At 34.3% G+C, this 25,460-nt stretch overlaps 3 pseudogenes; 2 read left to right on the forward strand and 1 right to left on the reverse strand.

The window, feature by feature from the left end:
* Positions 1–21,456, reverse strand: part of LOC149188193 (uncharacterized) — a 58,905-nt pseudogene extending 37,449 nt beyond the window's left edge.
* Positions 21,457–21,723: 267 nt separating this feature from the next.
* On the forward strand, positions 21,724–23,034 carry LOC149188194 (uncharacterized; annotated as a pseudogene).
* A 755-nt stretch (positions 23,035–23,789) lies between these two features.
* Positions 23,790–24,713, forward strand: LOC149188195 (UDP-sulfoquinovose synthase, chloroplastic pseudogene; annotated as a pseudogene).
* The last annotated feature ends 747 nt before the right edge of the window (positions 24,714–25,460 follow it).

The following is a 25,460-nucleotide window of genomic DNA, read 5'->3' on the forward strand; positions in this document are numbered from 1 at the left end:
GTTTCTTACAATAACACAACTTTCTTTTGCTAATGAAATTCCCCAAACCTGAGGAATTCGATTCTCATGCTTTATATAGAGTTTTTACAACCTTGGATTCTATGATCCATCTTTATGAGAATTCAAATTGCTAACATTGACACCTATCTATTCATAAAACAAAGTACTTAATTACAACTTGACAGCTAGCTATCTTTAAGAGTCCTAATACAAATAGGAATGAAACTCCTAAACCATGCTTTCAATAACCTTATGTATGACTTAAATACATTCTTTAATCAATTGCTAATCCATGTCTTCGAGCTTTATGATGTCTCCAATATTGTTGCAAGCCCTGGTGAGTCATGACCTAACTGTCCTAAAAATAAGGAGACAGAGTTCCTACCTTTAAAGCCCTTGATCCTTTATGTTTATCTTCAAGTAGTTTTTTGCTGGTGTATATGTGGCATATATTATTAATCCATTAAAACTTCATTTTCCACCTGTGCAAAAATGGAACCTCGAACATATGTGTTATAGCTTCAAATCTCACTCTTATGGTTTGTGATGTTGTACTCATGGCCTAGGGCAACCCCTCCTTCCAGACCTGGTCCTAAAATTTAAAAAACAGTGTTTTATCCCTTATACGTGATATTGCCCTGAGTTAAACGCGTGTATACGCAGGTATGTGTATAGCCAACTCGCGTGTATGTATTAGAACACTTAAAAAAATATAAAACTCCTTATTTTCGGGTGGAGATCGTGGGTTTTACCTGCTGATCACCTGTTAGTGCCCGTGGCCCAACTGTTCCCAACCAACTCCTAACTAAAAAACTACTTTGGAGATGGTATAAAAAGACCTCAAAGGGAAGGCCTAAGGGAGGAGAGAAGAGAGAGAAAGGTTATGCTGAGATTTTTTCCTTGACCAGGTCTGAAGTCCCTTGTGCCTTCTGCACTTTCCCCATTTTGTACAGGAAACCTTTGTTTCCTTGTGTGTTGATGTTCATCCATCATTTATGACATCATGGAGAGAGTCATAGAAGGAGTTTGTTAGAGGCTTGACGCTGGAACGGATCGGAAGGAAGCTTTGCTTGGAGCCTGCTGAAGGTGACTCAGGTGAAAATATTCCTTTTTATGTACTTTATTTGTCTATAATAAAAGAAACACATGTCTTGGTTCCCGAAATGAATCTTCTTTATGTTAATGATATTCATGCTTAGAATTCATATATAAAAGTTTGTTTGGATTTCATAACTAACTACCTTTCTTTGTAACATGAAGATGGTTTCTTTATAAGTTTTTGTCCATATACTACTGTGTTCTTTGAATTGGTTGTTTTGCAGGACAAAAGAGAAGAAGGGAACTCCAAGAAGGGTTTGGACCCTAAAGGCCTTCTCAAACGTAGGACCAAAGGTACGTACCCTTATCATAGAATTTGCTTACAATAGCATAATGGCTGTATGAATGCATGTTTCTTTGAATAGATAACTTTCAGTCTGCTAGGGTTTCAACCCAAAAATCCCCAGTGGAGTCGCCAATTTTGATAGAGAGAATTACTCCCCTAGGGCTAGCTCAGAATGTTAATGTGAACAGAAGAATATAAATCAATGCAAATTGTATAACGTTGAACCATCTTAAACCACATTACTAGATAAGATATATTCCACACATAACGTTATGATATGCATATATGTTTTGAAATGATGAAATAAAACGAGGCACATTAAGGTTGAAATGGTTACATTGTTGGTTGATAAAACATAGGTGATGAATCTTGTGAACTTACGGTCGAAAAATAGGTGATAAATCTTTTGAACTTAGATTAAAATGACAGGTATAAATTATTAGTACATAAAGGAAATAACCCAAACTCTTTGATGTTTTATAATATGAAACTTGTGATTAAAAGAGAAATATAAGTAAATCATATAGTATAAATGGTAATTATAAAGAAATACAGATGGGAGAACTTAGCATTCCAAACGTTTAGTTAAAATAATTTTACATAAAATGGGAGCTTTTTAGTGAGTAAAATAATGTTGTAAGGTCTTACTTTACTAACCATCAATAATATAGAGAAGTATATTCTAATATTTTTTTCATAATATGACTAGTGTAGTTATTATGTAATTGTGTTCCTTCATCTATTTGAATATAAAAATATAACATAATAAGTTAGGGATAAATTTCCCTTAAAACCAATTCCAAAACACACTTCTCTCAGAGTTTAAAAGAAGATAGTATGTGCTCTTTCCATACTTATATGTGAGCTTTAAGCAAGTATGGAAACAAGTTCTACTGTAATCTTGTGTTCAAGTCTTAAGCTAGATCAACCTATTTGATCTCCTACATTATTCTAAATATATTCCACTTATTTACTCTTGACATCATAACCACAAAAATATGCCACAACAACCTAAAATATTATGCTTCTATTACAAAAATCACATGTAAAGGTATGGGTATTAACCTACTTGTAATAAGGTAACTAGAGGAATATGCCTATATTCATCTAGAAAGTCTAATAAATATGATATGTTTATGAAATGTAAAATGGAATCATAAAAGATATTGATGCAATAATATTTCCAAATTCATCAATTAAAAATTCTCAATCCCAATTATTAAGGTAGAATAGTTATTTGGAAAATGGCATTACTTCAATCATGTGACCCGTATAATGAATGTTATAGCAAGAGAAACCACTATTACAAATTTAGAGGCATATTATTCTTCACAAATTGAAAGTAAAAATATGAACCTCCCAAAAATTGGGCACATATAGTTGTTTGTTATAGTCATTGATCCAAAGACTCCTCCCATGAATACATGTAGCTCAAACGAAACATATTATGCTCACTTGCACAAGCAGTTAAATCCTAAAAAATTGGTCATTGTAAAATTTTTTTGAACAAAAAACCCATTTTTTCATTCTAGCTTTAGATAATAAAAGTAACGACTATCTAACTGAAATATTCTCTATTCATGCTTAAACAACTTTATTAAATCCATTTTCAGATTCGTACAAAAAATAGTATACATAGGAAGCTACATCCATTGAATAATTTATTCATCAATTTCTAGTACATAAAAGCTACATTCACTATGACATTTACTCTAACAATTTATTTGCATGAAATCTACAACCATTGAAGTATTTTGAGAAACAATTTAAAAGCATGCAATCTACCACTCTTGAGGAATTTTAGCAAATGCTTGGAAGCCATAATCTCCTAAGGTAATTTTCATAACCATTTTCTAACATCAATCTAAGGTTCTTCCTCAACCTATTTGTCTCCTAAAATTCATAATTAAAGTAGCAACCAAATCATGTTAATATTTCACCAAAACCTCAACAATATGAAAACATAGTTAGCATCTACAATCTACGAAATCACTTAGATTTACAATTTACGTTCTCAAAAGTGTTACCTTTGGAATCAAATTGAGGGTTATAGGACCATAAGATATGGATACCCCCTAATGTTTTCTTGAATCATTAATAAAAAAATCATGGATGAAAATCATTAAAATATCAAGGACCCTCACCGTGGAATCTAATTTTCATATTTTGTTTGCATAAAAAATAACAATATGGAATCAAGAAAAAGTAATTATGTATGGTCTTAATGCTTTCTCAACCAATTCATCTATTTTAAGTGAATTAAAGTATATTCAGATTCATCAAGCATTGTGTCTACTCAATCATTATATGGATGGTGCTAGATCCCACCAACATAGAGGGGATCTCCCTAATATGAGGTTCCAATCATACCTCACATACTTTGGTATAGGAGTCCCATCCAGAAATATGGCCAAGCTTCCATTAACTTAGATATTTTCCTTGGCTTAAGAAATTAGGATGAGAGAGTAGTGGGCATGTTGTTTTGAATGTGAAAGAGAGTGTGCCTTGTGGAATGTTCTGTAGAAATTCCCACTGTAGATCACCTGATAATGCAATAGACTAAAGCAAAATACTTGATCTACTTCTACAACCAATTTAGCAGAATCTTAATCGAACATGACCAACATCAATAAGAACACATATAACTAATATGGAGAAATCAATCACACATAACATAGAAGATTTAACCAGGAGAAAGCCTCAGCCTAAAACCCCAACTCTATATTATCATACAAGTGGAAATATAGCTAGTATTACAAAAATAATCAGCTCAAAAGCTATCCTACTCTCTCTGCATTACCTGTGCTGCTCATAGAGAGTCAAAGATCTCTATCAAACCTCTGGTCTACCCTCCAAGCCTCCTATTTCTTTGCACAATTTTCCTTTGGGTCTAGTGCAACCACTTGTGTGAATTGGGCTCTTCACACACTCACTAACCTCTGATCTAACTACGCAATCCCGAAGCAGATAAATCATCATCGTGGATGAGCTTCCTTTATAAGAAATATATTCATCCAACTGCTAGTACACTATCCCTTCTTTGATCTCAACTGGGTCTCTATCTGAACTGACATGCATGAGTTATTCATGAGAGAATCTTCAGTTATCTGAAATGCAATAGTTATATGCAAGCATGCATTAACTAATTGAAATTACTTAATTTAAACAAACTGTTTAAATCATTCTAACTGGACTTGACTCAGTTAATTGAGCCAACTAATTACTACTCAAATTAGAACTCATCCTTATCTCTTTCACCAATGGATAAATTCCTCAATTAATAGATAAACTATTGCATGTCCTCACATTTACTTCATGTATGATTTTTCACAACTAATTAACTCATGGAGAATTAATTAATTTATTTTCAAACAACTGTTAAGTTCAAATTCAAATTTTACTTCCTATTTTTAGTCCAGGGACTGACTAAAATAGGAATCCATCTTGAACTGCTAAAAATAACAACTCTATTTTTAGCACTTCCATTTTTCATTCCTTGTTTCCCAATCCAGCACTAGTACCCAAACTGCTATTTATAGTAGTGCTATTTTTAGCACTTCTATTTTTAGAATTTCTTGTTGTTATTTTCAACATGTTCAATTGTAGACGTATTTAGGTTCTTTCACTACAAGTAAGAAAAAATGAGCATCTGAAACATAAATTAGTCATACTAATCTAGTGGAATGTATGCACGTAAATGATGTATAACCATTAGAATTCAAGTGAAATAGTCCACATAGATGCAATGATCATTAAAATCATCACAACACATTTCCAATGATTTGAGCACCAAAGTCTTCGAAATAGTGTAATTACTTTACTACATACTAAATCCAGCATAAACTGCACACATAAGAAGAGTAGTCTCAAAGCATCCTTGATCCATGGCACATGCGTGAAAATGTGTTGGCTGAATGGCATTAAGTATTAAGCAAATGTTCTAAGATACATAGGTACAATGAAATCACTAGCTTCAATAGTGGAGTGTTAGAGCCACTACTTTCTCCCCAAAAGTACAATCTCTATCTCTCTACTCCCTTATGGGAGAAGCCAAGGTTAAATTCCTTTTCTTGACTAACGAGGCTCGTTTTCTAACTTGAGGAGTGACCTTTCATATCCTCATGACTCTTGAGTTCCCCTTATGACTTTTCAACTTGTAATGACCTCTAGAGTTCTATAACTCTTGAATTTCCAAATGACTTTTGGAATTACATGAATCTTGGAATTACATGTATTTTTGACTTCTTCACATGGATCTTTTGTTCATACATGATTCTTGGACTTCTACTTCTTTGTATTTATAATAATTACATAATTACATTGTGGTTTCCACATTATCATGTGGTTCGAACATTGCAAGTGACTAACATTGATGACATGGACTCGTAGTGACTGATGTAATTTATTTATTTATTAACCAATATATATTAGTATTATTATCATTTTTATTTTCTTACTATTATTTACTTTGCGGGAGATTTTTCGGCGAAAATCACCTGAGAAACCATTTGTCGACGCGTTTCGAACCAACCAGTGTGATTCATCGTCAGGACAAGTTGAAGAAACAGATCCAGCTTAGCATGCTAAATAGTCTGAGCAGAGACTCCAACGGCTAATTTTGACCTATGGTCCATAGGTCAAATACTATTCATTAATTTAATATTATTATTATTTTTTTAATATTAATACATAAATTATTTATACTGGTTAGTTATAAAAAATTAATTAATTAATTTCTTAATATATATATATATATATATATATATATATATATATATATATATATATATATATATATATATATATATATATATATATATATATATATATTAAAGTTATAATATTAGGTTAATAATACAAGTTAGGATCCAAAATAAATAAAATATTATAAGTGGTTAGTTTAAGAGGATAATTCGCTTATTTATTTAAATTATCCATTGATTATTGTTGATATAAAATATATATATCATATAGTTAAGGTTAAAATTAGTTAGAAAAGGTAAATTATTTAATTTAATAAAATAAGTAATTTTTGTTTAATTAAGTTATTTATTTTAATTATCATAAAAATAATAATTTTCTGATAATAGTTAGTTAAAAATATTATGTAAAAATTAAATCGTGATAACAGTTAGTTAAAAATAAATAATTAAAAATAATAAGTTAAATTAGATTAGAGGAAATAAAAATAGGACTATTTTTATATAAGTGAATATAAAAGAAAGAGAAGGTATGAATGAAAAAATTAATATAAGTCAAATATATATATATATATATATATATATATATATATATATATTAAAAAATAATAATAATAATAATAATAATGAAATAATAATAATAATAATAATAGTAATAATAATAAATAAATAAAATAAAAATAATAATAATAAATAAATAAAAGTATCAAAAAAAATAAAAATAAAAAGAAGGATGACTAGGATGAGAGTGCTGGGACCCAACACCGACCGATTTTCCAGCCATCATCTCTATTGAGATTACTCGGCCTCTTTTCAATCTCAAGCGCCTCCCTATATTTCTGAAGATGGAAGTGTGAAACCTTACCAATAACACTAGCTTCCTCAATACAAACATGATGATTGGTTTTCTCAGCATGCTCAGCTAAAGCGGAAGACTTAGTTCGCCTATGCTTAAGGTCTGCAGCATCCTCACTAATCCTCTGATTGATGGAGCGACCAGTTTCCCCAATGTAGGGGTTCCCACAGGAACAGGGGATCAAGTACACACCCTTCATATCTTTAGGGTCGATAGGATCCTTCGCTGATCGGAGTGACATGCGAATGGTGTTGAGGGGCCTAAAGGTCACAGGGACACTATGCGTCTTGAGAATCCTACCAATCTTATCAGTAGTCCCCTGAACATACGGAAGATGGACACCTGGAACTCGCTCCTTTGGTTCTCGTTGAGACAGCGAATTCTTGGAAGCTTTAAGGAAAACCTTCTGACCCAAGAATCTACTATAACCATTATCAACAAAGACATCAAGGAGATGGGATTTTTCTCTCTCAAAACTCTTCTTATCTGAGATCCTTAGAGCCCGAGTAGCAAGGGTATTGAGAACACCCATCTTTTGAGCCGGGAAATGATGGGAACTGGCATGAAGATACTTCTCAGTATGCGTTTTCTTTCGAAAAACTTGGTGGCCAAGGGAACCATCACTATTCTTAGAAATAAGAATATCGAGGAACGGAAGGCAACCATCGACCTCCTGCTCCATAGTGAACTTAATAGCAGAGGATTGATTATTAAGATGATTGAAGAAGAGAACTAATTCTTCTTGGCCGTGAGACCAGATATGTGGATGACACCAATGTTATTTGGTCTCACGGCCAAGAAGAATTAGTTCTCTTCTTCAACCATCTCAATAATCAATTCTCTGCTATTAAGTTCACTATGGAGCAGGAGGTCGATGCTTGCCTTCCGTTCCTCGATATTCTTATTTCTAAGAATAGTGATGGTTGCCTTGGCCACCAAGTTTTTCGGAAGAAAATGCATACTGAGCAGTATCTTCATGCCAGTTCCCATCATTTCCCGGCTCAAAAGATGGGTGTTCTCAATACCCTTGCTACTCGGGCTCTAAGGATCTCGGATAAGAAGATTTTTGAGAAAGAAAAATCCCATCTCCTTGATGTCTTTGTTGAGAATGGTTATAGTAGATTCTTGGGTCAGAAGGTTTTCCTTAAAGCTTCCAAGAATTCGCTGTCTCAACGAGAACCAAAGGAGCGAGTTCCAGGTGTCCATCTTCCGTATGTTCAGGGGACTACTAATAAGATTGGTAGGATTCTCAAGACGCATAGTGTCCCTGTGACCTTTAGGCCCCTGAACACCATTCGCATGTCACTCCGATCAGCGAAGGATCCTATCGACCCTAAAGATATGAAAGGTGTGTACTTGATCCCCTGTTCCTGTGGGACCCCCTACATTGGGGAAACTGGTCGCTCCATCAATCAGAGGATTAGTGAGCATGCTGCAGACCTTAAGCATAGGCGAACTAAGTCTTCCGCTTTAGCTGAGCATGCTGAGAAAACCAAGCATCATGTTTGTATTGAGGAAGCTAGTGTTATTGCTAAGGTTTTGCACTTCCATCATCGAAAATTTAGGGAGGCGCTTGAGATTGAAAAGAGGCCGAGTAATCTCAATAGAGATGATGGCTGGAAAATCAGTCGGTGCTGTGTCCCAACACTCTCATCCTAGTCGTCCTTTTTTTTTTTTTGATACTTTTATTTATTTATTTATTATTATTTTTATTTTATTTATTATTATTATTATTATTATTATTATTATTATTATTTCTTTATTATTATTATTATTATTATTATTATTATTATTATTTAATTATTTATTTATTTTTTATTTTTTATTTTTAATATATATATATATATATATATTAATTTGACTTATATTAATTTTTTCATTCATACCTTCTCTTTCTTTTATCTTCACTTATATAAAAATAGTCCTATTTTTATTTCCTCTAATCTAATTTAACTTATTATTTTTAATTATTTATTTTAAAATAATAATAATAAAATTAAGTAAATAAAAATATATATATCTATATTTTAATTATTTATTAATAATTTTTAACTAAATATTATCATTATATTATTTTTATTTATTCTATTTTATTTTAAGGGATTGGTCCCCCTATGGTAATACTCTTCTTCTTCTTTTTTTTGCCCTTAAATATAATTTTTAATTATTTATTTTTAACTAACCACTGTCATGAATTATTTTAATTACTAATTTAACATAACATGTCATTTATTTATTAATATTTTTAACTAACTATTATCATAAAATTATTATTTTTATGATAATTAAAATAAATAACTTAATTAAACAAAAATTACTTATTTTATTAAATTAAATAATTTACCTTTTCTAACTAATTTTAACCTTAACTATATGATATATATATTTTATATCAACAATAATCAATGGATAATTTAAATAAATAAGCGAATTATCCTCTTAAACTAACCACTTATAATATTTTATTTATTTTGGATCCTAACTTGTATTATTAACCTAATATTATAACTTTAATATATATATATATATATATATATATATATATATATATATATATATATATATATATATATATATATATAAAGAAATTAATTTTTTATAACTAACCAGTATAAATAATTTATGTATTAATATTAAAAAATAATAATAATATTAAATTAATGAATAGTATTTGACCTATGGACCATAGGTCAAAATTAGCCGTTGGTCGATTTAGCCGTTGGAGTCTCTGCTCAGACTATTTAACATGCTAAGCTGGATCTGTTTCTTCAACTTGTCCTGATGATGAACCACACTGGTTGGTTCGAAACGCGTCGACAAATGGTTTCTCATGTGATTTTCGCCGAAAAATCTCTCGCAAACTTGTTATGGATCACAGAAGCCTCAGCTCTACTATTATTTACTTTATTATTTCTTTCATAACTAATTTATATATATTATTATCATTTTTATTTTATATATATTTTTATCTATTTATTTATTTATCTAACGAATATATATTATTATTATTTATTTATTTGTTGATTTGTATTATTATTTATTTTATTACATTTACCTTATTTATAAATAAGTTAGGTCTTCAATTTAACTAATTCCCATTTAATAAAAAAATTTAATTATTAAATTATACATTTTAACTAATTATTAACGTAAACCCCTTCTAAAATTATTTCATTTATATAATTATATATTTATATATAGGTATGGTAATTAACTATCTTCCTTTAAATAATCAATTTGACTTTTTGATTGTCCCTAAGTCAAAGCTAGCCGTTAATCTAGATAGTTGTTGAGGCCCTGCTCAGACTATTTAACACGCAAAGCTGGATCTGTTTCTTCAACTTGTCCTGACGATGAGCCACACTTGTTGGCTCGAAACGTGTTGACAAAGGTCTTTCTATATGTGATTTACGCCGAAGCTCTTCTTATGACATGGACTTTCTTTGATAAGCGAGAAGGCTGCCACTTTTTTCTTCAATATTGCATGCAAATTCTATGCTTTTTATTTCTTCACCCTTTGAAGTGTCTTTTATCACATCAAGTCATTTGGATTGCTTCAATCACTTAGATTTCAATGTGTTTTTTATTGTTTAATGATTCCTTTGAATGCATTCTTTACACAATCTCTTCATGCATCATTTCCATGTTATTTTAGAATACCTGCAATTGAAATCACTCATGGGAAGAAAACATTAGCCTAAAAAATATCTTATCCTAAAATGTTTGACGCAGATTTCATGTTCATGACTTAAAAGTGTGTTTGGAAGGACAAGGAAAAATTTTAGGCATAAGGTGCACTATCAAAGGGGAAAGGAGTTGGTGCTTAGGGGCCTTGGGATGCATTCATGTGCTCAATTGGAGAGAGGAATCTCAAGGGAGGGTGTAGGGAATAGGTATGAAAGATGAAAGAAGACCACTAAGGCCTCCAAGTGTGTTGTGTGCTCGAGGGAGACAGGAAAGGTTCAAGGTGCACTACAAAAGGCTAAAGAGACGAGGCTTTGTCCTTCCCAAGTGTTCTATGCACTCAAGAGAATCCAAGAGGGTGTAGGGAATAGTGATGAAGGCTCAAGGGGTTAGGATTCATCCTTCCCAACTACACTATGTGCTTAAGAGAATTCAGGATGGTGTAGTGTGTAAGTCTAAAAAATGAAGGGATGATGATTTTGCTTCGATGATGCACCATGCAATCAACAATGAGGAAGGCTTTCTTTAAGGGAGAAGTTCGGGATAAGGAAGGGGAATTATGCTTGGTAGTGCACCATGGACTCTTGGAGGACATAGGACGCAGTTTAGAATGAGGAATGTGTAACACCCTCCTCCAACATTTACCCATTCTAACTGGTCCACTAGGGTAAACATGTGACAAAGACTTACTATGATATGATTAAACTACCAGAGTACAGTTAAGGAAGTGGAGCTGACATGACAAGACCAATATGACTTTCCACATATGTTAGAGAACCTTGGGGGACCAACTAACCCTTCCAGGTGACCAAACCTTGATACAACATACTGTTTTCCAGAACTAGAGCCCTAGTAACACTGATGACAAGGCATTCATGTAACTGAGACCCTCCAATCACTCTCACAGCAAGGCATCCATGTGACTATGGCATTTTTTATGTAGTTCTATGTCAGCACCCCTAGATTCTGAGCTATGTTTTCAGGGGTAGGTCTCAGGCCAATGCCAATAACTTCATGAAACTCCCATAAATAATATACCATTCAAACAATGTTAATAATGTAAACACATGAACAAGGACTTGACCTAACCTCCACTAGCCATGACAGGAATTTCATCAAACATATCATAATCATGTAATCTAAAGGTCATAATAATATATCTAAGCATATGGATATCATACTTATCTGAGAATCAATAAGGAGTACCAATGTCTCCTCCTAATCACTGCAATCTTATCTATTAGGTCATTCATTCATTAAAATTTCACATACTAAATAAAACATGATGAGAACCATAAATCAATTCTATCATAACCATGATTTTAACCTATATATAACCAACAAAATAAAAATTACAATACAACCATCAAGATCACATAATAAAAAATACATTTTCCCATAAGATACAAGAGGAAAAGAGTTGATATTTACTTATGAAAAATGCAATGAATTCTAAGACTTCCACGTACCACCTAGCCATAGATTGGGATGAACTTGGTCTTTCTTTCATGCAATCACCCTCATGCTATATTCAAAGTGTCATTGTAGGATCCCAAGGAATAAACCAAGAAAAAAAATCTAGGGCTTCTATAGGCCAAACCGCCTCAACTCTCAACCATTAATTCCACCTCATGGTTGGACATCACTAACCATCACCAGATTGGTCTCTACGCAAGATGTCTAGGGGTTCAAAGATTTTGTTCCAGCTAGGGCTTCCAGGACTAGTAACTCAACCCATAGCTATTGTCAGCCTTCTAGAGTGTTTTTCTAACCAGGGCTTCCAGGACTAGTAACTCAACCCACCAGGGGCTTCTAGATATTCTTTTCCAAGAAAGGCTTCTAGGACTAGTAACTCAACCCAAGCTCTTATAAAGCTTCGAGATTGTTTGTCTGACTAACACTTCTAGGAACTAGTAACTCAATCCACAACCATTAGGAGCATGAGAAACAATTATAAAAATAAAGGTAAGCCACTCTCAATCTAGGAAATCCTCCATGCCAATGATGGATCATAACCAATAGACCACATACATGTGCCATACATGCCAAAACTAGCAAGGAAATCATACATCCAACTCAGTACCTGCAAGAAAATGTCATTGTAGTTGTTGATCCCACAGTCGTCTTGCACTTTCCTTTGTTTACTTTGCCTTCTTCTCCAAATCCTAAGTATGCCACACTACTCCAAGAGTGCTCTAAGAAAAATCTAAGTGTCCAAGAGTATGAAAGAGAGTAGAGAGAGATAGAGCTCCAAGTTAAAACTAAAAAAATGTTGAACTGATGCTTCGAAGCCTTTTTATTAATGAGGCCACTATTTTCTTCATTTTCATTATTTTGCTTCATTTTCTAACTCACATCCAACATGTGACCTTTCACCTTCCTCTCCTCCTAATTTCCATTATTTTCATAAATAAATGCCACTTTATCATTAAAAATCCTTTGCCATTTATATTGCCACTTTCCGTAGACATTAATTAATCACAAGTGATCTCTCTCACTATGTTTTTCCTAGCATTCATATCGGAATACATTTCCCACAACAATGGTCTTGTTTTTTCTTTATTACACATATTTTTAACTTGGGGCTACTACAGACCCCTCCCCTTAGGGGAACACCATCCTTGATATTCAATGACACCCACAACTAGAAAAATTGCTAAAAAATAAAACCTAATACTTATGGAGCTTTATAACTTAGCTCGATGGAGTAATTACAATGAACAACCTACTGAAAATATAATCAACATGATAAAAATAAAATACGACACCCATACTACTTATTCGAGCTTTATAACACAACTTATTGTGATATTTACTTACATATGAATATACATATATATACTAAAAAAAATTCCTCAACCAAAAAACAGGAATGGATACATAGTCCAGATTTGATCATCCATGTCCCATGTAGCCTCATCGGGCTGAACGTGCTTCCAGTATACTTTAACCTAATCGATTTCTCTGTTCCAGAGCATGACCACATTTATGTGCAAAATGCATTGAGGTTTGAGCTATAATTATCCTTTCGGCTACACCTTTAATACAAATTAGTCAATCACATGACTAATATCGTTAACATACTTCTTAAGCAATGAAACATGGAAAAAATCATGGAATTCCATTGTCATAGGCAATGCAACTCAATAGGCCACTATTCCAGTCCTCCTAAGGATCTCGAAACGTCCACAATATCAAGGTGTTAGCTTCGTACATGACCCAATCCTCAAGGAGCTTTTCTTGTGTTGCCTTAAAATTTTTCTTGATAACCTACATTTCTTGCTCCACCTCTTCGAGCATGTCCATTCTAATCAATATTTTGTTAACTGGATAAGTCCAACCGATAGGAGTATTACGAATTTTCCCATAGACTACCTCAAATAGACTCATCCTCACAGACTCCTGATACCCATTGTTGTAAGAAAACTCAACCAAAGGTAGATACTCTTCCCACATTCACTTTTGATGCATCACATACATTCTCAACATGTCCTCTACTATCTTGTTGACCCTACACATCTGTCCATCTATTTGTGGATGATAATTTGTGGTAAAGGAAAACTATATACCTAAACATATAAATAAATATTTCCATAAATATTCCTCAGCACACCATTTAACCTCACCACATCTCTCATAAATACCTGTTCCAAATCACTAGTTGAATATGTAGACCGCACCAGGATGAAGTGTGTTACCTTTGTCAACCTATCCACCACAACAATGATGAAATCATGTTGGCTAGATGTCTTCGGAAAACATGTGATGAAATCCATAGAAATGACCTCCCATTTTCACTATGGAATCAAAATTGACCCTAGCAAACTACCTAGATGCTTACACCCTATTTTTACTTGTTGATAATCCAAGCATCTAACCACAAAATCTGTGAGTTCCTTCTTCATATCAGCCAATAGTAGAAAACTTTCACCACTTTCAATGTTTTATAATATCTTAGCTGACCTAAATGTCGCTTAGCATGAAATTACCTCAATATAAGCTTCTTGAGACCACTGTTGTTTGGCACAAAGACCCTGTCCCTAAATCTGACCAATCCATCCATTGTGAGATGATAGTCCACATCCTGACCACTTGTACCTTGTTGTAACCTTTGAATAGGCCCCCTATACCTATCATCATATTGACCTCCCTGTAAGATCCAATCCTATAAATATGTCCCATATGAACTTATAGATGTTATATGATTAACAACTATTATTCTACTAAGAGCATCTGCAACCTTATTCTCTTTCCCTTTAATATACCTGATCTCAAAGCCAAATTCACTAATCATGGCCAATGATCTAGCTTGCCTAGCATTCATATTTAGTTGGTCAAATAATTACTTAAATCCACTATGATCGATCACAAGTAAAAACCTCCTATCAAGAAGATAGTGCCCTCCACATCTTCAATGCATGAATGATTAGTGCAAGCTCAACATCACGTGTCACATAATTTTGCTCTTTCTCATTGAGTTTCCTTGATTGCTATCACACAACTTGTCCTTCATGCATCAAGACTCCACCAAATCCTCTCGTCAAAGTATCTGTACATACCACAAACTCTTTCTCCAGATCTATAATCATTAAAACCAGAGCATTTGCCAACAACTTCTTTAACTGCTAAAAACGGATTGAGCATTCCTCTATCCATTCAGATTTATTACCTTGCCTTTGCTGTAAGGGCTTGATTCCTATTATGAGAGCCTCAATCTATTATACACTAACAGATCTATTTTCCTGCTGATTTAAAAGTACTAAAATGAGCTTACTGACCTTCTTACATAGCTTTAAACATTTAACATCTTATCATTTTATCATAAGCAACATAAATTAAGGTGAGCATTCCATTGATATCAACTTAACAAGAGTAGTCCATGGAAAAATACCTGTTCCGGCAGTTGATGATGATACCTTTGTCTTATAGCTCCAGCTGAATGCTCCTTCTGGCCGACCCAACCGGATTTACCTCCCAGCCAACTAGGAAATAAATTCCTAGCCCAGGAAACCTCCACAGGTTTCCTAGCCCTCCGTGCCCAAGTCCAACCAGATATAGTGTGTCCTCAAGAAGAATGTGCAAAACTAGATAATGATATTTTCCTCCTCTCAAACCCAAGAAACCTCCACAGGTTTCCAAGGTCTCCCAAAAATCATAACAAGGCCAAACAATCACAACCAACCCCCACCATCCTAAGCAAGACTCCAACTCCCCCCTTTTCTTCCTTCCCCCTTCCCTTTTTATACCCTCTTTCCTCAACCACCTCTCATTAATGTCATTAACTTCTCATCCCTCCTTAGTTGACTTCTCTTCTCCCAAGTAAGCTAGGAGTACATTTGGAATTGTGACATGAATATAAAATTGAGAATTTAATGGGAAAGGATCATGTATTCTCCCAAGTAAATCTGAAAAGTACATTTGGGAATGTGAAGTGTAATTACATGGAGAGGACGATGTATTCTCCTTAGTAAATGTGAGGGTACATTGGGGAATGTGAAATGAATAAATATATATTGATGATAAGATGGAGAGGACTATGTCTTCTCCCAAGTAAATGTTAAGGTACATTGGGGAATGTGAAATGTACTTACATGGAGAGGACCATGTCTTCTCCTTAGTAAATGTGAGGGTACATTGGGGAATGTGAAATGAATACATATATTTTGAAATAATGGAAGGAGACCATATCCTACATAATATTCAATTTGAGAAGGTAAGTGGGGAATTTGAATAATGGAAATCATAAATTTATATTAGACCAATATTTCTCAATATTTTCAGATAATGTAAATATTAACAAAATTTGTAGGATAAGATTTAAGTGGGGCATTACATACACCCCTCCTTCAGAAAACTTTGTCCCGAAGTTAGAATGAAAAGATACAAGGAGTTTGAAAGCAAAGCAAACCAGAGAGAGTTATATCATTAAAATTCGATAAGTCAGACAATGACATTAAATCCCATCAAGAGTCTCCAACTGATCTATATCTTCCTATCCACCCTGGCCTACTTCCGTTCCCACCCTATCCATCCTCTGCTGCTCTATCAGTGGCAACGGCCATACTAACCACTGATAAAACCGACATGGTGGAAGCGTCGAATACCTTGACCGAACTTTCCCCAGCAGGCATCTGGCAATCGTCATCACACGTCTAGGGGGAGCATTCAGTTGTCCTCCCCACGATTCTAGGTTTCGGAGGATACACGGTGGGAAACACCTCCACCCCTCCTTCAGAGCACGGACCACACTACAGAGCTGGTTGGACTTGTCATCGAATAATCCAGTCAGGTCGTCTTGCCACCTGTCATTTTCATTTTACTCATGTCATAGGAGTGCATATCAAGTAGATACCAAATGTAATAGAACAATGTACATCGTACCTTTCCTCATTGGTCGTCTCGAACTTCCCCAATGGAATAGTAGATCTTGGTTATCATACGGTTCTTTCCAACCTGTAGTTTAGTTCTCATCCATGCATATATACAACCACAAAATAGATATAGATACATGATCTTAAACATCATGTTTATTAAGCCCAGTGTCCACGTGTCAATTTTTTTGTTGTTCATACTGGAAATAAATTTTACATCAGATAAATCATAATTTCACTAAGTCATTGATTAGATAAATCATATCTATATAAGCCTATATGATGCAACAATAACTTTGACAAGTCATGCACTAGATAAATTGTAACCAAGTAAGTCATACATTTGGTCATACATCCAACATGTCCATCATCAATACCAAATTGATCAATTGATTTTCCCGTGTCCAACCAAATGTATATAATGTTCATAAATAACATGGAACTGCAAAATAGAACCTTAACATAGGTGGTTATCTATGTTAAAATGGGCATCATAAACGCTCATGTGACATCCTTGTGGAACCCTTCAATAATAATTAGAGTTGAAACAGATTCAACTGTCCATCATGGAAAATAGCATTTGAACCCGTATATGCTATAAGGTGGTACCAAACGAAAATAATAGCAAGCAACAGATTAGTGCACTATCAATTCCACTAGGAGGTGATAGTATAAGTTTTATGCATATAATTCCTTTAAAACCTTAGTGAATATAAAAGTCCCGCTCTTCCAATTTGATGGTGTTTTTTTTTTTTTTTTTTTTTTCATCTTCCAACCCATTTAGTTAATCTTGAAAATAAAAGACTCCAAACTTCAGAAACTGTTTCCCAACATGATTTTCATACTTTATTTTTTTTGTAAATTAAGAGGAATGTCCTCTAAATGTCAAAAGGTTCAAATTTATCATATATTTAATCATTGTTTACTAGTACTAAAACAATCTCATGATATATATTGCAGCTCACAATATGATCAGACAAATGAGAAATAATTAAATGAACGGAATAATTGCCTTTGCCCTGTTGCTATTAGTATTTCCCCTCTAAATGGCATCGCATTTCTAAAGATGCCTACTCCTTTCATAATTGGCCAGTGACCACAAAAGTTGCAAAGAAAGTTGAGGGTCCTTTTATCCAAAACTAGAGACACATTATTTTCACGACATTTTTATTCGACACTAGAATAAGGGTAAAAGTGTATCCTAATATTTTCACTAGTCTTTTATTGACTAAATAAGCTTCCATTCTAAAATCTCAAATTCTCTACGAATTGATCTTCTCATTTAATTTAAGATCATTAAAAACAACTGTCAGAGTAAGCCTTACACAAGCCCATAGTATTCAATCTATATTTTCACTAGAAAATTCTACCCCACTAGACCATCTTTGTCAAGCCTCCATCTGTTATGCACCATGCAATAATTGTTGGCATCCTCTTTTCCTCAACCTTAGGTTACATCATGTCAGCCCATTTTTCTTTGGATTGTTTGCTTGCTGGTTTTATTGTTTTTCTCTGTTACCTGCACCTATTCATTATTAACTAATTTCTTGATTACTTTCTAGATTTCTTCATCTTAGTAAACAAACAACATGACAAAGCATACTTAGTTACAAGACTATGCTTAATATGTATGGATTAGAAGCAACCATTACATTGAGTCTCACCATGCTAGATTGATGCATTCTAGTGAAAATCGATTTTTGGAGAAGTTCAATTCAATTAAGAACACTTTAACCAATTAACCATGCCTTAAAAGAACTATCAAATGGTAAGGATAGTACTGGATCACTTAGGGAAAACTCTTGGCATGTTTTGGGCTTCGTAGTAACTCAAACCACTCTATACTATATCCCTATGTTTAAAGTAGAGGGTATTTAAATGACACATGCTAGTCAACAGAAGTCATGAGCATTACAACCACAGACTAAATTTCTATAATTAGGTCTTCGTTGTGACATCGTCACTATATTGCAGATCTGGTGTCTCCATTTATAGGTTCCAAGAAGCTTAACAACCTCATCTACTTATAGGTTCCAAGAAGCTTAACAACCTCATCTTCTTATTTCTATAATCATTCATCTATAGAAAGCATGCAATGTTTAAAATTTGTACAAAGATAAAGCTTATAATGGCCTTGGTGGGCTTAATGGTTAAGAACATGTATTTCCTTGTAAGAGGTCATAGATTCAAATCTAGAGGGAAGTAGAAAAGGTAAACCTCCACAGACTTTAGTAGTCAAATCACTACAAGGAGGTGGATCTCTTGTCCCATAAACAAGGGGTCTCATAAACCAATTTCATGTCTGGCTTGGCCATGACCTATTATTATTATTATTATTATTCAAAGGGAGTCTCTAGCTCTATTTGTAAAATTTATTTGACGCATGCATAACATCAACATAGAACCAACTTGTAGTAGAAGTTGAAGATCTGTTTTAATATAAAGCCTCTTTCTCACTTTGGAAGCCATGAAGGTACGAGGGAAACAATCTTCAAATGTAATGACACTGGGATAATCACAAAGGACTCATAGCTCCTTTGGAGATGAGCCTAAGTGCGTTGGGTCAACAAGTCATGCTATATATGGGAGCCTTTAAATGTAAAGAAGCTGGAAAAAATACGAAAGACTCCCTAACTTCTTTGAAGATTGGCCTTAGACGATTGGGTCAATATAACATACCATATACAGGAGACTCCTTGGACCCGATGATGTGTCCAAGCCTAGGTGATATCCCTTAACTGTAGTCGTCTTAGTCTAGCCAACAAAAGACCAAATTATTTTCATGACATGAAGACAGTTAATCACTTGAAGATGGTTGTTTGGAGAACAACTTGAAGATAAATATAATCTTGTAAGGATATTGTCACCATGCAAGAACTTTCAAATGATGAGATTAATTAACTGGAAGACAACTGCTCCCATGGTGATGGAGGTTTGAACTAGAATTTGTCAAAACAATCAATAAAAATCAATAATATTCAAAATTGCAAGAATGCGAGCTAGCTCCTATAGATAGCAACACTTAACAGAGTCCAGTAGAAATTTAACTACTTTTAGCTCCAGTTTCCTTAGACCTAGAAAATCATAACTAGCTACTAGATTCTTAAGTGATAATATATGACTGGAAATGCTAGAAAGTCTTCTTCCCTAAACATCAAATCCAAGTTGTTTAATGGCTGCAAACCCCTGAACCCTTCCTAATATACCAACTCTGCCAGCTGCCCATTGACTTCCTTTTTTAATCTTAAAAATTTATTTCAGGACTGAATTTATTCTTATCTAAAGATGTTTGAGAGGTCTTTTGTTTTTCAAATCATTTTTTTTTTTTTTTTTCTAAGAGGGAATGCCCATGTCTTCTCTAGGGTTCCATTAGTGCCTTCTAATGTTTGACTACTAATAATCGTGGTTCTTTATTAGTGGAATCTTCAACTTTACTAGATAAAACATTTACTGATGATAGTCATCTGAGCTTGAAACATAGGTTTCTGGATAGACCTAAGACAGTGACAATCATTAATAGGGTTAAACCCTTTAGATATCCATGGCTCCAACATTCTCCAAATTTATCTACATATCCTATCTTTTCTAGAGGATTTGCAGGTTTTCATGGAAATACATCCTCTGTGTTATCAGTGCTTCAGTATATTAGACGTGATCAAGAATATTCAAAATTGTTATCCCTTGAACCATGTGACATTAAAGATCCGGATGAAACTAGATCCTCTCCATTGACCCAATCATGATGAAGAACATCTAATGATTTGATTGAAATTGTACAAGATTTCTCTTCCACATATGAAGAAAAATCTGTTTGCGTCAACTTCCAATGTCACTCTTTCAAAGCAATCATGCATGGCTACACATTCAACTCAAGTAAAAGGCATTATGTCTGACTTCTTGTCAACATAGTTGTGAGACCTTGGGTATTCCATCAAAGAACCCTAAGAAGAGATACTAAAGAGGTGATCGCTATAATTCCACCATCAAGTTTCACTTGTTTTGTAAGTGGAATTGTTATGCCCATAGAAAGAGTGGTCATCATCTATTGCTACCCTTGCTTTCCAATCAAGTACCAAATCAAGGATTTCTTTATCAATGTAATTTGTAATGTTTGTAACGTCTTAATCAACAAGGTCAAGTTCAGCAACAATTTTGCAAGCAAAACTCATGGTTGTATCCTCTTACACACACACACACACAGATATATATATATATATATATATATATATATATATATATATATATATATATATATATATATATATATCTATATATATATATATATATCTATATATATATATATATATATATATATATATATATACGCAGACTCTAGTTGATAGAAGTAGAAAAGATAAATAGTCTTAAAATGCAATGTGCTAGTCGGGTTAGGATTTAAGATCTGCTGGCAGGTCCATGGTTTACTAGTGCAATATAAAATTCATCACCTTCTGTGCCCATAATTCATATTTTAAGAACATTGTGTTATGTTCTCCCTTCTTGCCTTTGATAGTGGAATTTATGTTGTGAGACATATTATCCCATCTAAAGCATGAGAGCACATGTACAACATTTTGGTGTTTCTAATTTTCATGGGGGCAGAAATCCCATTCTTGTTATACACTTGCACAAAACATTAGATTTGGCGTGCTTTATGATGAACATTTTGAAAAGCTTCAATGTTAGGCTCTCTTAATAATGGGCCGAGTTCCCCCACATCACGAGACAGATTGAATCTATCCATTTCAATTTGCTGCGTAGTACCATGGGAAGCACAATGCAGCTCCATGGCTCAATCCATTCCTCTACCTTCACGTTCTGCAATTCCATCTGCGTCCCACACCTCGCTCCCACCAAATTCAGCCACAATGAGGCAAATGCCACTTTGGCGCAGCTTCGGGCGACCGAATTCGTACTGCCTACGGAGGAGAACACGTATAAATTTCCAAAACGAGGTCAAGAGATCGAATCCTCCCACTCTTCTCAACGGCATAACGGGACAATCCCTAAATTCGGCAACAGGAGAGAAGTTTATGTCCGTCGGAACCTCAAGGAAGCGACAGAGGACTCGTCTGAACAGGAGTTGCACAAGCATTTCTGGCCGAACGAAGAAGGCGAAGTAGATTTATTGGGCAGCCTGCCTTGGCCTCAAAGAAGGGCTGCCATTACTTCGATTCAGATGACGGAGAACTTGTCCGATACTCTCGAAAGGGTTGGTGAAAAATTGCAAACACAAGATCTAAACTTGGTTCTACGTTATTTTGGGAGAATGCAAAAATGGCAAGAAGTTTCTCAGCTTTTGATTGGATGAAGCAACATGGCAAGGTTAGTGCCGCCTCTTATACAAGTTTTATCACATTGATGGGCAAAGGACGCCAAACAAGAATTGCATTGGAGTTGTACTACAATTTGGAAGATGAAGATATCAAGTCAAATGTCTTTGTCTGTAATTCAATGTTAAAATGTCTTATTTCCAATGGAAGGGTTGAAACTGCTTTCAAGCTGTTTGAGCAGATGAAGGAAGGGGGCCTAAATCCAGATATTGTTACATACAGTACGTTACTTGCAGGCTGTGTTAAAGCTCGACATGGGTATTCCAAAGCTTGCAAGTTGATAGAGGATTTCAAAGGGACGGGTTTGAAGTTTGATTCAGTCATGTATGGATCTCTTTTAGCTCTCTGTGCTTCACATAATCTTGATGAAGAAGCTGAGACTTATTTTCAGCAGATGAAGAACGAAGGTCTTCCTGCCAATGAATTTCACTATAGCTCACTCCTAAATGCATATGCAGCAAAAGGAAAGCATGAAAAGGCTGAAAAATTAATAGATGATATGAAGTCTGCAGGCTTAGTTCCAAACAAGGTGGTATTGAACTCGTTGCTAAAGGTATATGCCAGAAGTGGTCTTTTTGAAAAAGCAAGGGAGTTGCTTGCTGAACTGGATGCTTCAGGCCAGGCTTTAGATGAGATGCCATACTGCTTGATGAAGTTTGTTAACCAAATTGCAAATAATACTATCCCGTGTGTTACTGGTCACTGAATAAGTGTTGGTTACTAAAGTCGGAGGATATTTCTAAATACTTTGTGGGTATCAATTTATCTACATTTGAAATCATTTTTAGATATTCTATTGTATGTTGTTCTCAAAGTATACCAGGGGTTCTTCAGTGGGTTCTATTGGAAAGTTTGGAAACAGTAACCAAGAGGGTTTTTTTTTTTTCACTCTATAAGAAAAAATGAGGCCAAATTTCTTGTATCCGAAGATCATTTATGCCATCATTTTCTGCCTACTCATCAAAGATAGGAGAACATGATTCTTGGGAAAACTTGGTATGAAATTTGAGTGCTAGATGTTTTAGTTATTTCACTGAAAGTTGGGCTCAGAAAGAAATAATTGTTTACAAGGATTTTGTTGATCCATGTCAGAAGAGTGAATCAATTAAAGAAGTTCAAAGCTCAATTTTATAGGTCTGTTATGGTGTCCACCACTTTTACTTCATTATACATTTGCAGTAAATATGAGCTCTAGTTTTTTCTATAGTACTCATAATTGTTTTGTAATTCATATTTGCTATGGTAGACAAAACATGCTCTCTAATATAATAATGCAAGAGTTTCTTTGTCAGGGAGAGCAATAAAATATTGCATAGAGACATTTCATGAAAAATGATGGAATTGTGGCTTTTAATGGCACTTCTTGACAAACAGTGAACCCATGTCATAGATGTTGTCGACTGCTTCTTGTTTGGATTCAATGGCTTGCATTAAGCCTCTTAACTATCTAGATGCCTGCTAATGCAATTTCCTTTAGAAGAGGGCAGAGTTCTATTTCATTTTGGAAGCAAGAGGCCTTGTTTGGATTCAGTAAATTTTTATCTTTATCTTTGTTTAAAAGACAGTGCAGTAGAAGAAATATTGCGAAATTTTCCCCGAGGGCTATTGCTATGAAGGAGAAAGAAGTGAAAACAACATCCCCTGCCATGGAAGAGGGAGGTAAATGGTAAGAAAGTAATGGTTGAAGGATGGGATGGTTACTGTGGATGGGCGAGAGCTTTGCATCTCTCAAATAAAGGATACCAAGTTGTCCTTGTTGATAGCCTTGTCCGCAGGTTGTTTTCCTAGAAGCTTGGGATCGGTCTCTAACAACCATGGTCTGGATTCAGAAGAGAATAAAGAGATGGAAGAAATTCTCTAGCAAACAACTTGACCTCGTTGCAGTAGATGTTTCTAATTTTGATTTCCTTGCAGAGGCTTTCAAGTCCTTTGAACCCGAGGCAGTCATACACTTTGGAGAATAGAGTTCTGCTCCATATTCCATGATAGACAGAGGAAGAGTAGTGTATACTCAGAATAACAATGTGATTGGAACCAAGAATGTGATTTTTTCTATCAAGGAATTCAGCCCAGAATTCCATATGGTTAAAACTTAAACTGGGTAGCATGGGAGAATATGGAACTCCTAACATTGAAATTGAGGAAGGGTACATTACGATTACTCATAATAGCAGGACAAATACACTGCTATATCTGAAGAAAGCAAGTTCCTTTTATCATCTCAGAAAAGTGCACGATTTGCACAACAAAATTTTTACTTTAAAGGCTCGGGAACTAAGGGCTACAGACCTCAATCAAGGGGTGGTTTATGGTGTCATAACTTCAGAAACTACAAGACACAAAGAACTCATAAATAGACTGGACTACGAGTTTTTTGGTAAATAGTCGAGCTAGAACTTATGGAAAGTTTTTCAAAAGCCAGATTCACAAATAAGCAACGATGCTTCATAAGGGTTGTCAAAACTATCAAATTATATTCTTTATTGCTATCTCAAATTCTTTAACAATATGGGCGTTGACAACATCTTTACTTCACTACTTTCCATAAAGGGTTCATTGTAAGGGCCTAACAGAAAACACATTCTAGATTGTAAGGGCTATAGTTGGGCCCAATACTTATGTGGACCTATGCACTGAGAGGAAACCAAAACCAAGTTGCAGAGACCTGAAACAGAAAATCCCCAAATATATCCTCAGAAGGTCAATGTCCAGGTTAATCTCGAAATCAGGAAATTCTGTTCCTTTCAAATATGTTCATATAATCTGTTCAGAAAATGGGAAATATCATCTTTATGATGTCACAGGTCCTGTACATACTGCATTAGTAAAAAAAAAATTCATGAAATAAATTTCATCAGTAATCAAACAAGTGATGTTGCCAGATTCACGTCACAAGAAACTACAAAACAAAATCATTATGTCAGCCTTCAACTTTCTCAGAATATAAAAGCTCCCATTTCATCTTATATATTTGTAATAAGAATTCCTCAATATAATATATAAATCGCATCTTCCAAAATGCAAACCATAACCTATACTCTGCATATTTAGATGTTGCTATAGATAAATTATAAACCTGTAATTCTCAATATCATTTAGAGCTCTGTTCCATAAATCTGGAATTTTCTTTGT

This window comes from Pinus tabuliformis, chromosome 3_1 (genome assembly GCF_031772625.1).
Source record: "Pinus tabuliformis cultivar Carrire ecotype Pingquan chromosome 3_1, CPIR1, whole genome shotgun sequence".
In the NCBI taxonomy this organism is placed as follows: Eukaryota; Viridiplantae; Streptophyta; class Pinopsida; order Pinales; family Pinaceae; genus Pinus; species Pinus tabuliformis.